The 14,493-nt window shown below is 34.6% G+C and overlaps 1 long non-coding RNA gene across 4 annotated transcripts in view; it reads left to right on the top strand.

Moving 5' to 3' along the window:
* Positions 1–1,438: 1,438 nt before the first annotated feature.
* LOC148224431 (uncharacterized) overlaps positions 1,439–14,493 on the top strand; it is a 90,310-nt gene continuing 77,255 nt past the window's right edge. The window contains exons 1-3 of one of the 4 annotated variants that reach the window (XR_015802601.1): positions 1,439–1,889; positions 10,320–10,457; positions 11,117–11,221. This is a non-coding gene — a long non-coding RNA (uncharacterized LOC148224431). Of the gene's footprint in view, positions 1,890–5,527; positions 5,656–9,763; positions 10,458–11,116; positions 11,222–14,493 lie in introns of those variants that run through there. The other 3 variants (XR_015802602.1, XR_015802600.1, XR_015802599.1) reach the window with 3 other exon arrangements.

Genomic DNA, 14,493 nt, shown 5'->3' with positions numbered 1-14,493 from the left:
TATGCATAGAGTTAGTAGACATTAAATATAGAGGTACTTGAAGTGAAGCCTAACCCACAAGAACAATGTAGCTGTAAAACTGATTATAAGATACCATGTCAAGGCAGCTGCTTTATTCACTTCCATGGAAGAATGAGTTAGAAGATGGAAGATTAGGTTGAGCAATTATATTTCGACTACCCAAAGTATTCCATATTTTGAAACTAAACATCTCTGTGATTTTAGCTGCTGTAGGTCCCTTCTTGTCAGTCAAAAAAGTTATCATATCTAGCAGTATAAAGAATGTTTTCATTGAATGACATTCAAGGAAGTAAAGTAGGACATGTGTTTTTCCTTGTGCAAATAGAGTCAGCCAGAAGGGAAGGTCTTGTGGGAAGACCTGCTGGACTGCTGCCAGAAGGGCTTTACTGACATACTGTCCCTGATAACCTGAAAGGGGGAAATTCTGAGTTCCCTTACTTTGCCAGGAACATTGGCAGGAATAAATGGTCATTTTATAAATTGTAGCTCGAGACAAAATGCCAGTCAGGGTTAGGATAAAAATAGGAACGGAGTATGCAATAGACAAAGGATCTATGGCCTTTTCCTTTCCTTTTGCTAACGATAAAGTTTTTGGCATAACTTGTTTAGATATTACATATTATATATTTAATTGATCCCTTCCCATGGGGGATAAAATATTTTTGCTTCTATTACTGTAGTATTTTGGAGCTTTCAGGCTGTTTGTGCTTGCACTTATAATCATAGTGAGCAAATACTATTTAGAATCACAGGTTCTCCAGAAAAAAATGAACACTAAAGGAATTTTATCTAGTATTAAAGTGGATATATACTTCACCTAAATTAAAGATCCCCAGTTTTTACCACTAAATACTGATCATAGAAATATAGCACTGCAAATATATTGCAACATAGTATATGACCAATATAAATACATATCACCATGTAAGAATTTTAAAAATGCTGGACCCCTAATTTGCTTCCTTGATGTATAGATATTATACACCTTTTGAATATTTTGCTGCATATTATTATTTTCCTGCATCTTATTATTTTGGCTGGATTTAGCCTCGTTCAGTTTACAGGTAAATTCTGTAAAAGAATTGGCAATTATACAATATAAGATCATTTTTCACATCTAAAAATTATTTTTATGTAGTATATATGTGTTTATGGTCTCTTTACCTCCATAAGCTCCTTTTCATCAGTAATTGAAACATATAAATTGAGAGTCTATAAGTCTGCCTACAATATACTCTTTATGTAATACTGCAAATTAAATGAAAAAATTAACTTATTGATTTTGCTTATCTAACTAACCAGTAAACCAAAATCAGCATCTTGTGTTAAACTAAGTACAGCTGACCAAAACTGGCATGCTTGTATAAGTGCCTTCTTTTATTTCCCCTTTCTTTTCACTGAGTCAGCATGAAAAAAAAATAAAATGGAAGAATTTGATCAAAATGTTACAAAATTAAAATAAAAGGCATGAATTTATTTATCTGAAGAAGCACTCAAGACACTAAAGTATCTCCAGGACCATGAGCAAATCCACAAGTGATGTAATCCTGTCACAGTGATGGGTTGGCAGGGACAGTGACACCTGGACTGGCTCAGAAAGCCACACATGGACCACGTGCAACTGACCAGGCAAGTGCAATAGTGTCCAATCTGATTTTTAGCTCCTCAGGGAATTATCACCACACAGCTGATCTGGCACGGAGTGTGTCAAGCCAGCTCTGTGTGTCCGAGAAAGTAGCCCTGTGAACATTCAGCAAGTCTGAGGTGCTGCAAGACATGAAGCAAGAATACAAGAATAATTCCTGAGACCTTCTGGCTTCTTGGGAAAGATCTGGACATGAGAAGACTGGGGAAATAACTCTCCTAAGGTACTGAGATGAAAAAATGTAAAACTTCCATATTAGTGGGACATATAATTAACACTGTGAGAGAAAACACCAGTGAAATCTGTCTTAGCAGGGAAATTTTCCCCCTTTTCTAGCATGGTTATAATCCTGACTTTCCTGCTGGAAACAAAAATAGTGTCATTCTTTAGCCTTGTAATTTATTTTTGGTTAAGGAATTTAAATAAAATTTGATGTTTGTGAATCAATTTGGATAATAGTTCCATAAAATAGCATTTCTTTCAGGGAAAAAAAAATCAGAGAATTCCATCAATTTTAGTTTTAAGAATCTCATATATCATCTACTGACTGAACAGATGAAGTAAACAGCATGAGAGCAAATTGAAGCATTTGAAATGTGTGGTAAAGGAAGTAATGATCACATAAACATAGCATATAATTATTTTTACTTATAAAGGGATAATATTTCAATAGTATTTTTAAAGGTCATATATTTTGTGATTAAATATTCACTTGAAAATAACTTGAGTGTTTGAATCACAATTTATCTCTGCATCTTTGAGCAAATTACCAGCAACTTGGCTTCAACTCATCTCATCGAGGTTTTCTTTCCTTCCTACCCACAGCAGGAATCCCTCTGAGAGTGAGCAGGCTGTTTTACAACTGAAACCTTAATTTGAGACAAACAGATGCAGTGTAAAACTAGCAAGTTGTTTTGTTTGTTTTGCTACTGGAAATAAAAATAAAAACCCCGCAGATTATCATGATGGCTGCTTTAACCGCACTCAATCATTTGAAATTCACCATTAATTCACCTGTAAACACATGTAAGTCCTTACAAGTTTTTATAAACAATATCACCACAACTGATGAGATTTCCAGAGAATGGATTACCTACTCTAAGAAAAAATTATAGAATCAGGATCTACTCTTCAGCTACGCTACATCTGGAGTCTTATGACAGAGTTAATGCTTAAAATTGTTTGTTCTTCTTCTTCAGAAGAAATACCTCAGAAAAGCAATCTGAGCTTCAAGAAAATAACCATATAGCACCCCATAGCACCACATAAAACCTGTGCCGAGTACTGCCAGGATAAATATAAAAAATGCCTTTTCTCCAGAATTTAAGTGTAGGATGAAGAAAGAAGTGTTAGGTAATATTGATATCCTCAAATATCTTTTAAAAAATCGGATGTATTGATAGAACTGGTTCTTCTCACCTTCTATCATCTGTGTACTTAAATCGCTAATTCAAAAAGTGAAATTTTAGTTCAAACTATTTTTTTTTTTTTGGAGAGAATGGTCTATTGATACAACATGAGAAAGTAAGTAGAAAAATGCATTCAGCCTTTTCTGACACTGCACACTTTGAAGATGTCTTGGGCCAATATGAAAGCATGAATTACCAGGAAAGCATTGAGATTCTTACCTTTGAAAAGTCCAGTTTTGTTTTCCTTTCCTAAGACCATTCCTGTATTTTGTTCAATGACTCTTGAGTATAAAGGTAAAACAATTCTTACAAGCAAATTTTACACTAAAGGAAATGGGGGAAGATGAAGATTTATCAATTAACTCTGCTGAAGAAACGATCTCACAACATTTTCACAGCAATTTCCTGAAGGAAATTTCTATTTGCAATCAACTGCTTAGTTTGTCTCTGAATGTGTTATAACAAAGTTGACATACTGAGACATCACTCTATTTCATTCTATTTCAGTTGTATGTCACAGATCGGAATAATAAGTAAATATTTATTTAAGTCTGCAACTATGCACTTAACAGTTTCTAATACTGCTTAACAGATTAGACCCTAAACTAACTGACCAGAATTATGTCATCTGAGACTGACCAAATGTGATGCAAACCCTTCACTCTTATGTTCAGGCAACATTTTTCTTTTGCAATCACTTTCCATTCTCACATTTTCAACAAAATTATGGAATGTCCCCTGCAAGTATCTTTTTAATATTTAGCAATGTTGTGATCAATTTCCCAAGTGTGATGAAAAGCTGGTTCAGGTACTGGCAAACCAGTATATGAAAGGCTTGAAGGACTTGTAAAAATCTTAAATAGCTGATCTGTACAAACCAGATTATTTTCAGAGTGATCCATGGGAAGTCATGGTCCTTTGTTAACAAAAAAACTAAAAAGCTCCATTATTTAGATAGCTTCTTTAAAATGTGGTACCCAGCATGAAAGAAATGTAGAATGTCTGTTAATACTTCTTGTGGAGAGACGCAAGTAAGTAACAATACCATTATCTTTCTGAAGTGAGCAATAGTGAAAAATGTTGCCCATGAGTGGAATTTGTCACCCTCTAGAGGTACTCATTTATCTGTAATGGTTACCAAGAAAAATAAAGGCTCATTGAGTGTGAAGGTGTCTAATCTATGAAACTCCATCCTTGTGGGAAGATAAAGCATTTGAAAAATTTAACCTCACTACAGTAATAACCTGATAAAGGTTGAGATTACAAGACATAAAATTAAGGAAGAGAACTTGAAAAAAGTAGGACTGGAAGATCACTAAGGACTAAAACAGTAAACTGGTTTTTATTATCTTTTTGCAGAGCTGTTATGTTATCCTAACTAGACAAAAGGGCAATCAACATGCAAGATAAAAAGAATGAATTTTGACAAGGAAGAAAATATAGGAGATGGATTCAGAGACTGACTGTACTCTTTGTGATCTGCTCATCCTTCACTGAGATAGGCTAAATAAAAGATCCCTATTTTACAAGGATAAATAAGAACACAAATAAATTTCCTGTTACATTATAGTAAACCTTCAACTAAGCTATTTCTTTCCATGCTAGTAAGCAATTTTACATAAAAGATCTTCTACTCTAAAATGTAGTCCCTAGTGAATTTTGTACAAGCTAATTATGGATTGGTGAAAAATAAGTTAAGAGAAGTGCTGACACAATCTTAAATAACAGCATGCTAGACTAAAATGCCTAAGTTGGATAACAACTTCTGAAACTTTGCTCATTGGTGTGTGTAACATTGGCTTTTAAGCAAACGTAGCTGTTTGCAGCTCAGTAACATAGCTAAAGACATTTTATAGTGCCTAAAATGGTACAAATGTGATTAGTATGTCACACTCAGATCAGTATGCTATGCACTGTGCAGTCACACAGTATGAGTGGGTTCTGCACCATGAAGATTAGGGCTTAAGTAATGGAGTAAACACGAGTGTTATCTATTTTGTGTAGTTCAGGACTGCATTAGGGAGATTATTGACAATATCCAAGAAAGTTTGTTGGAAAGTTCAGGAGTGAACTAAGAGCTTCTCATAGCTTTATTAGTGTCTTAAACTTCTGTCATATTCTGCTGGTTTTGTTTTTAAGTTTGATTTTTGGGAAGCTTTTTGGGGTTTTGTTTTATTTTGAGACTATCACATTGTTTTTACTCGTTCGCTGATTTTAGTCTAAATAAATTAAAATAGGTTTTTCAGATTAAGTTGAGCTGGTCCTGAGTCTCTAAACTTCAAGCTTAGCAGTGCTTACTTGTACAGAGAAAAAACCTGAAGCTAAATTTATGAAAGGAGCATTTACTAAATTTAATTTTGTATATATCACTGGGAATGATGAAAGATAAAAGAGTAAAAATGTCTCCTTACTTATCCATTATGACTACTTCTTATTTCAGGTGGAAATAATAAACACACTTTCTTGGGCATCTTGACAGGGAAATTAAATTCTGTCTGTGCAGCTGGGCATAGTTTGAGTTTGTCAAGGGAAAAGAACCATAGTTTTCTCAGCACTGAAAGCAAGCAGCAAAATTTGAAGGTAAAGTCTAAGCTTACCACTGAGGTATTGGATTACTTGGATAAGATGTTCACTGCAATTGTTTGTTTGTTTTCTCAGATATCTAGCCTCTGACATGACTTCTCCTCTGGAAGAGCAGAGCTTGTTAACATGCTAAATTTGTATGTCCTTCTCTTGAAATCTTATGTTACTTAGGGGGAGAGCCAGCAGCCATGCTGACATGGTTATCATCCACTGCTCTAATACAGCCACCATTAGGTGAGGGTCTGTGTTTCTTGAGTGGAAGGATGAAGACTTCATCCTTAGTAAAACATCTGCACAAAGCACAGGAGGGTTGTTGTGTGAATATGCCATGGTTTAAGAGCACCAAGGGCTCTCTCACATTTTTGTGTGTAGAGGATAGCAGTTCTTTCATACCAAAAAATAACATTTAGACGAACATATCAATCACTGAACTAAGGAAGTTTTATCTCTGTAATCTTAGGGGGCAGACAGGAGATGTTTCCATTTTTTTTTCCTACATGCAAAGATGAGATCTAAGAGAGTTGTAGTCATGAAAAAAAGCTTCAGCTGAGCTTCATACTCTACATTATTTCCCTTCCTCTTAGTAAATGCATGTGGCTTTAAGCTTAGAAAGAATCAATGCAAAGTTAAATATTTATTAAAAAAATATTTAAAATATCATCCGCACTTTCGTCTTGCATGTTTATGCTAGATAAGAGGAAATGTTTTAAGTCAAATGGAAAAGCATCAACATTGTGTTTCCTGTAAAGAGAGCAAATTACCTCCCATTAAATATAATGTGCAGCAAGTTTCCAAAAGCTTCAGATCACTTAAACAATCACCTTTCTGACACTGCTGCCAACACTTTTTTGACTTTAAGAGAATCAACTGCACTGTTTGGTGGAGCACCTAATCACTGCTAGATTAGTTCCATGGAGACACATTCCAGTAGTGTAATCTCTGCTCCATTGGATTTGTTGAAAAAATAAATGAAACTCTTATGAGCACTGAGGTTTTAGATTCCAACCTCTTTATTTCAAATTAAAACAAAATATAATAGTGCTAGACCTGGAATCTAGGTCCTTAAATATACTTCCAACACTTGCAGAAGTATTTTGCTTTAGAAAAGGACATTAGAAAAGGAAATTTCAGGAATTATTACATGGTATACACTGTACTGATCCTAATATTACAGACACACACAAGACCAAAGTTTAAGACTTGACTGATGGAGCGTTGGTAACAATAGTTTCAATGGAGCCAATTATAAAGTTAACCATGCATATAATCATACACATAAATGTTTGCATGCCCAAGTATATTATTAAAAATTTATTTTCATAAATACCTTTATCCTGTCTCCATCAAGATTCTACTTCTGTATCCTATATGTGAAGAAAAACTGAAATGGAATTTGAACCTTCCATAGTTTCCATTTTGTGAATACTAGAGTAGAGTGAGCAAAGAAAAGGTGAAACAGAAAAGTGTACTCACCTTTAGAAAAAGAAATCATAGCAGAAAATCAAAATGGATTGACAAATGCACTCTGCACTGCAATATTTTCATGCAGGGCCTTAGATGAAATTCTGATAAAAAATTATAGTCACTTATTAATAACAGTTATGTCTCACTTTACATAATGACCTGCTGAAAACTCATTGGGAACAGACATTTTTTAGTTGCTCCTCTATAGAGTCGTGTTATTCTTCTATTTAGGTAATCTACACAAAAAAATAAATGAAAATGCTTCCAAAAACTATGTTAAAAACGAACACAAAACACAAAAGCAAAATTAATTTATATCTCTCCTAGTTATTACTCATAAAACGTAGGATAAATCACACTGTCTTTCACTGTTCATCTGATCTGCATACAGCTAGTATTTTAAGAAGAGAAATACTGAAATGTGAGAGTACATGAAATTACTGCAGATTCACCCGGAAAAATAATAATTATTAATTCTCTTTAAGATAGTCTTGAGATAATAGACATGATCTTACTTCTATTAAATAAAAGTAGGATATCTGTTTACAGAAGAGGACCCAGAGGGGAAATAAAGATGTACAAAACCCTGTTTGATTTATATAGAATACCAGCCTGGGGATCTCATGACAATTTTACAGTCAGAATAATAAAAAATTTTCTTCTAGATCAACTGACAAATTCCACGTAATAACTTGCTCATCTCAAGCAAGCTTTCACTTGACTTCTAGTGCCAGTCTAACAGCTATCCTGTGAATAAAGGAAATTATAATTTTTGTTACATCATTTGCATTACTAGCAAAATATTACCATATATTTGTAATTTTTCCCATAGGAAAATTTCTAAATGTATTCATCTGATTTTCCAGGGGTTTTGGTCTCTCGACAAAGATGATAGTGATATCTTGTCTTAAATTCTGTGAAATAGTGATCACCTGCTCACATACAGATGCAGACATTGTTGCAGCCTTTGTGGTAATAAAAGCTTTTATTTAAAATCCTCTAATGAGCCATTGAGGAGAGGATATGAGTAATATTTGAAATTCAGTTCATATGACCTTGACAGACAGCCAATACAAAGCATGGGAGAGGAGCACACAATGAAACCAGTATGTGAAAAAAAAAAAAAGGATCCTTTTAAACATATCCTATTGAGAGGGAGTTTTTCTCTTCATCCCTCATTCACAAAGAAAATTATTTGAGGTAAAGTGAGTTTCCATATCCTCACATATGGAACAGTGTATTCACGAAACTCCCATTTCATTTAATACAGCATCATAAGGGGATCAAGATGGATTCACTGGAAGGTTTATGGTAAATATGTGTCTACAAGTCCAAAAAGTTATAGAAATGAACATCGGAAAAGGGTATACATGTTTCAATATCCTCTTGAGCAAAACTCTCTTTTTTCCAGATAAACATCCTATAATAGGTCACTGGAATACTTCTGACACCAGGTTAAAATGGCCATGGGTCCCTTCTCTAACTTTCCACAATTGTCTCACATGGAACCTAAATTACTTAACACTTTCTTGAATGGATTCTGCCGTAACTCAATAAAATGTGCTAAGGGGAACCGAGGAGTAATACTGGAGCAAATTTGATTTCAGCTACCACCCACCCTTTAATTGCTTCAGTGTCTGAAGTCTCTGACCATTTAATCTTTGAGGCACTAATAATGTGCCCAAATGATCAGTTACAAGTTTTTAAAAATTGCCTTGTGCACATGCATTAGGAGCTCTTGGTAGGCTGCGGTGGGAAGGAGTTGCTATAGAAACACCACCTTAACATTCTCCATTCACTGATGGCTATTAAGAGATACAGTGGTCCCTGCATTACTACTACTAATCCACATGATATTTGAAAATTGCCAGGTTTTTGCTCTCAAAATTCTTACTTGCCAGGGGAACTCCCTGCACGGTAGCCTCCCACCTTTCCATTCAAACCTTCCCAGATGGAACTTCGCTTTAATACCTACTTCCCTGTGTTATTTTGTTCTGTTTTGTGCAGACAGCTGAATTCAACTGTGATCTACAGAATATGAAGAACTCAATAAGAGTAAATAAAATCAGCTGCTTTGTCAGAAATACCTATGCAACCAACTGGCAAAATATTTTGAGAGCATCAGGTTGGAGTAATGCTTGGAAGAAATGAACGTTTTTTATTTCCTGTAGCTTTTCCTGATTCAGACTGCTTAAAAACTGTGCTCCCATCCATTGATCCATTTTACTTTCTTTCCAGATTTTTTCTCCTTAATCTAGTAGGTAATTAAATGTGTCCTTTCAGCATTCCTTATTCATCTTTTACCATTCCCAACATTTAATCACTTGTAGGGGATAGAAGTACATGCACAGTACTATTAATCTTTCTCGATTGTAATTGTGATTCAATTTGAGATGACAATCTCTGAAGAAAACTCCAAAGTTAAATCTACCCAGGACTAAAACTAAATCCAAAACATCTTGTGGAGTTTACCACAGTCAAACCTTAAACCATTAATTCAGGAGGTAGAAGACCTTACTTCTAGACTATCCTTAGCTTGGAGAGAGGTATAAACCTAAGAGAACATTAAGAACCCCTTTTCCCATTCAGATTGTTTACTGCTTTGTTAAGGTAAACACAAAAAAAAAGAAAAAGAAAACTTAAAAAAGAGTATGTATTTGGGGCAGAATAATTAGAGAACTTATCTAGAATAAATTATCATAGCTGGATTGTCTTCCAAAGACATTGAAGCAAAGGAGAGACTAAACAGTATCTTTCTCTGTAGATATTAGATATCTGCTTTCCTCTCCTTACTAAGATTGCAGATGGTCCTTTTAGATTACTTTGGTTAGTGACCTTCTCCCTTCTAGATGTGAGCCTCTACAGTGTCATTTGGGTAATATGTGGGCTAGATATCTAAAGTGGCAAGAATTCCAAATTCCAGATTAATTTCCTCCTTTATAAAATTCCCATATTTTGTAACTAAAATGAATGTATTAATTTTTTGGTCTGTAAACACTTGTGAAATTATTCTCTGTGTCAGAATTTTTCATGTAACTGATTGCCCTGTTTTGGACTGGGATAAAGTTAGTTTTCTATCTAATAGTTGTTGCAAGGCCGTTTTTTATTTAAGATGAGAAAAACTTTAGTAACATGCTAATGTTTTGGTTGTTGCTAAACAGTGTTTACACTAAGTAAAGGACTTTTCCTTTTTACAGCACCCCACCAGTGAGCAGACTTGGGGGCACAAGAAGCTGGGAAGACACACAACCAGAACAGTTGACCATGATCATTTAACAAACTGGGGGCAAAGCTGCCTCGGGGTTGCTGCTTGGGAACTGTCTGGGCATCAATGGGTGGGTTGTGAGTAATTGCACTGTGTATCACTTGTTTTTTTATTTGTCTATCATTAATATTATTCGTCCTTCCTTTTTTGTACAGATAGCATGCCATAGTACATACAGAGGATAAAATAGTGTATGCTATATACATAATATCCTTTTCTGGGTTTTATATGTATATAGGATGCTGCAAGAAAAATCAAAAACTGTCAAAAGTTTATGATTGTGTATTGGTTCCAGCCAGGACAGATAAGTTTTGTGGTAAGCAGAAGAAGGCATGGCTGGAACCCAGAGATTAATTCTATTCTATACAATTGATATCCTTGCCAGTGGTGGGGAAGGAAGTTTGTTCTGAGAAGGGATTCCTTCCAGTCAAGCAAGTGTGGTGGATGGAGCAGTGGGGTAATGCTGGTCACAAGAGGGAGCAAACAGTGCACTGGCACTGGTCCTGAGCTGGTGGGAGCTGTTGGGGCGGAGCAGCTGTGGTTGGCTGAGCTCTGTGGAGATCACTTTTGCATGTGAATTACTCTCTATTTTGTGCATTTTTGTTATTAATATTGTTGCTGTTACTGTTTTTTCTTCTTATCTCAGCACTGTTTCCAGTAAATTGTTCTTATTTGTACTTGTGATCTTTACCTCTTTTCCCTCCAATCCTCCTCTCCACCCTGACAAAGACATAGGAAGTGAAAGCAAGCATGTAGCTTGCTGCATGATTTGGAATCTAGTTTTCTTGATTTGGGAGCACTAAATTGGAAAGCACCATTCCTAAATCATAACAGGTAGGTAAAAGTTATTTTGAGAAAATTATTTTTTTCTATGAAGCTGTAATAATGCTGCATGTTTTTAATGAGAGGAAAATACAAAATATTTTGTTGGGTTTTTTTTAACTGTGGGAACAGTGAAGTTGTTTTGATTTTAATGGTACATTATCCTATTTTTTAGCATGGTTAGAATTTTAAAAACATCAATTTCCTTTTAAAATTTAACAATAATTGTTTTTTAACAGTTGTTGCAATGTTTTATTTTCTGGAGGTAAATTTTATTTATATATAAATGTGATAACTTACCTCTTAATAGTATCAGAGTTTAGTTATCACAGAAAAAGAATAGAAAGAGGAAGAAAAAAAAATCCTGATTTAGTAAGCTAAAATCATTAAATCCATCTGGTTTATGCTCTTTATAAACAATGAGTATGGATTGCAAGAAAATAAAGTGTTCCATTGACTTAGTTTCATTCATAAGTGAAGAAGGACCACCTTACCCGATGTGCTTAATCGGAAAAAAAAAAAAAAAAAAAAAAAAAAAAAAAAAAAAAAAAAAGCAAGCTGAATGTCAGGTTCTTTAATATGATCTCACTTTATTAAAATGAGATACGTACAAGTGTTGGGTTAAAAAAAAGCCAACAGATTTTACATGAATCCTTCATAGGCTGATTTATACAATATTAAGAGTAGCTGGGGAGTTCTTTTTCTTCAAAACTTAAATAAGTGATATCTCACTATCATATACTATTAGGGAGCAGAGCAGTCTCTGGTCTGATGTAACAAGAATTATCTCCTATTGTATTACTTCTTTTCCCACAGCAGAGATGCTTTGGTAGTTCAAAGACTTCTCATATAGCGTGAGTGTAGAGTTCCCACTTCTCTCTCACACTGAATCATTGCTTCTTTATTTACTTCAAGAAGTGGTTGACACCATACTTGAAAATAACTTTTTTAGACATTCTTACAGTAAAGTTGTTGGCTTTCTAATACTCTCTATATTTCCTTGAGGGGAACTACTGTACTACTAGCAGGTTAGCCATTCCTATGGAAAATATAAATTTCTGTCTTTTCCTTATCTTTTATTTTCATGCTTATAACAATTTAAAGAGATAACATGAAAACATGGCACATCTTACTCTGGACACCAAATTAATAATAATAGTAATAGTAATAATAATAAAACCAAAAACAAATAACAACCTTCCAACCAAAAAAAAAATATCCAAAACCTTCAAGTATCTAAAAAACTTCTCAGTTTGCCTTTGCCACTGCTTCGACCTGAAACACTGAACATATCTTTTCCCATTGCTCATAGAATGGGAAATATAAATTTAAGACTGTCATTATTTCACCTCTGGTATGCCATGGACACAGGGTTTCAAAGTAATTTTAAAGTTAAGTGTTATCCTGACTGTGCAATGCTAGCTAGTTACGTATGATCATTAAGTTAGTAATCCTGTAAAGTAAACAGATAGCTTTTGAGTTTGATCAGAAATCAAAAGGATTTTTTTGGAATGATATTTCTTAATATTAGACCATTAAAATCATACTGTACTATATACTCAATGAAAAAAAAAAGTCAGTTATTATGTCTGTAATCATTACATGATTTTGAAGGTTAATTGGTAATAAAATCTGAAATGTCCAAGCTGTTAGAATCATAACTATTATATCATTTTTAGAACAAAGATCACATAACTAGTGAACTATAACAGACCTCCCAGTTTTTATGAAATATGTCTCAGGAGGTCTGTTAATCTCTTCTGGGCCATCTGTCCTATTTGAATCAGAGAAGATAAAGACTTTTGGGATCAGGGAGAAAGTAGGGCAATGCATTCTGGGTAACTTAGGTAGAAATATCCAGGAGGGGCTGTTATACAAGGATCATTGAATAGGACACATGAATGACTAGAAGTCTGTCCAGAAGACTCATAAAAGTGCAATTCTTTAAACAGAAATTTACCACAGCTTGCTGAAGATAGTAAGAGAAAGAAAAATTACAGTGATTGAAGTTTGGATTCCCAAGACTTTATCATAAATTACTTCCCTCATCTTCATGATATTTGTCTCATTTACATTGTGCTTTTTGTCTTATTAAGAAAAAAAAAGAGTCCCTTTTATGGAAGTATGTACTGAAAAATGGCAATATAATTTAATGAGTCTATTGGCCTCGATTATTGAGCCTCTGGCAGAGAAAGATATTTTTGTTGTTATTTTTCTCTTTTTTTCCACTAAAAATTGTATTCATGGTATAGAAATTCAAACAACCATTCAATGAAGCAGTAACATTTAACAAATTACAGAATTATGATAATGAAATTTGCAAAAGTTTAGCAATTACGGGCAGTTTGTACTGCCCTGGTAGAAAAATGCAGCCACCTGTGGAAGCTGGTGCCAGAAAGGCTCTGGCAAGCTCAGCTCCTCCCCAGTGTTGCCCCTTGGTATTCGGATGTATCTGTGCTCCCTTAAGGGCTAATCCTCACACTAGTTCTGTCTCCACTACTAGAATGGCTTGCTGTTGGCTTATCAGTCTACCCCTGGGAAGAAGTACACAGAGACTTCTCTTTAATTGGGACTGTGCCTTTTGGAACAGCTCGAGATATTTTAATGGCCTCCTAGATACCAGTAGGGAACCATATGTTTTATCAGGTTCAGCTATACAAAAATGAACAGCCTTTTCAGAGCCTGTCAGTGACAGGGAGTTTAGACTGCTGTATGTGCATTTGCTTCTCTTTGAATGCTCCATCTCTCTGCAAGTAATATTGTCCAACAAGGGAAAAAGACTTTTTTATTATTTCAACTGTAAACATCAAAAGCTGGCTCTCATCTTTTCCCCTTCAACTTAGTACAAATAACCAACTAGTCAAAGAGCAAGAACTGCCTTAAACAAGCTACAAAAGAATCAGAATAGCCAAAGATGTAAAAAAAAATTTGAGCTTCAGATGTAGCTCCCTGATAATAATATTGTTATGTTAAGCCACTGGGTTGACTAGACTAAAATCACATACTGAACCTTGCTTTTGAGCACATCATTTCAGAGGCTGAATTTCAGACTTCAGCTTTCCTAAACTGTGAAACCTCTAAGTACAACATAGTTAAAATATTATTTTTTATTTAATTTGTTAAGAGCTGTACTGCTTTTAGCTTGCTCCTTGGAATACAGTGCAATGCCATAAATGATATTTGATTATATTTGTGTAAGAATAATTCACAAAGGAAAGCATCTTTAAAACTACAAGATATACTGATAGCAGAACTCTCAGTATTCCCAAATATTCCCAAAGCAT

Source organism: Sturnus vulgaris, chromosome 3, assembly GCF_052056855.1.
Source record: "Sturnus vulgaris isolate bStuVul1 chromosome 3, bStuVul1.hap1, whole genome shotgun sequence".
Taxonomy (NCBI): Eukaryota; Metazoa; Chordata; class Aves; order Passeriformes; family Sturnidae; genus Sturnus; species Sturnus vulgaris.
This window is presented reverse-complemented; position numbering and strand designations above follow the sequence as displayed.